The 651-nt window shown below is 54.1% G+C and overlaps 1 pseudogene; it reads left to right on the top strand.

Moving 5' to 3' along the window:
• The first annotated feature begins 256 nt into the window (after positions 1 to 256).
• Positions 257 to 432, top strand: LOC119465399 (U1 spliceosomal RNA; annotated as a pseudogene).
• Positions 433 to 651: the final 219 nt, after the last annotated feature.

The raw sequence follows: 651 nt of genomic DNA, 5'->3' as shown, positions 1-651 counted from the left end.
TAGCGTCGGAGTGTAATCTGAATATACGATAAAGAAAGCGTGATAAGCAGTCAGGGATCTTTGAATGCTATCGCGTTCCAAAGGCGAAGCTTAAGCGTCCTCGAATTTTTTTCCCCCTCGTGCGCTAGCATCGTGCCCTCTCGTATTCAGGGAGCGTGAGCGCGTGATAGAAGACGACGACGACGGTGATCCGCACACCATCAAAAGTGTTGCATGAACGTTTGCATATAGGGAAGGCACGATGCCGGGTCCAAGCATACTTACTTGGCGTCGGGAAGGCCGCGATCACGAAGACGGCTTCCCCGGGTGGAGGTGCGGCGCCCATTGCACTGCGGGTCCGCACTGAAGCTCGCCACTGCCCCAAACTGGGGTGGTGGGGGCGTGCAATTTTTGGTAGTGGGGGGGTTTGGGGTGGGTGCGTGCTCGCCCCACCGCTCCCCCCGCCCGTATTACAATCAAAAGTAAGACTAGTGCTAAGTCAAACCTCATCATCAAATGGGCCCACAGCATGTAAGAGCTAGTCCCTTATTGGTGCTAGCTATTAGCAGTCCTTGCGAACTTGTCTGTCTCAGTTTGCGGTGTGTCTCGTATATAAGTCCTCCGCGCCTAACCACTTTCACGTCAAGTTAGGTCACCAGGTATAGCCCATGA

This window comes from Dermacentor silvarum, chromosome 9 (assembly GCF_013339745.2).
Source record: "Dermacentor silvarum isolate Dsil-2018 chromosome 9, BIME_Dsil_1.4, whole genome shotgun sequence".
Taxonomy (NCBI): domain Eukaryota; kingdom Metazoa; phylum Arthropoda; class Arachnida; order Ixodida; family Ixodidae; genus Dermacentor; species Dermacentor silvarum.
This window is presented reverse-complemented; position numbering and strand designations above follow the sequence as displayed.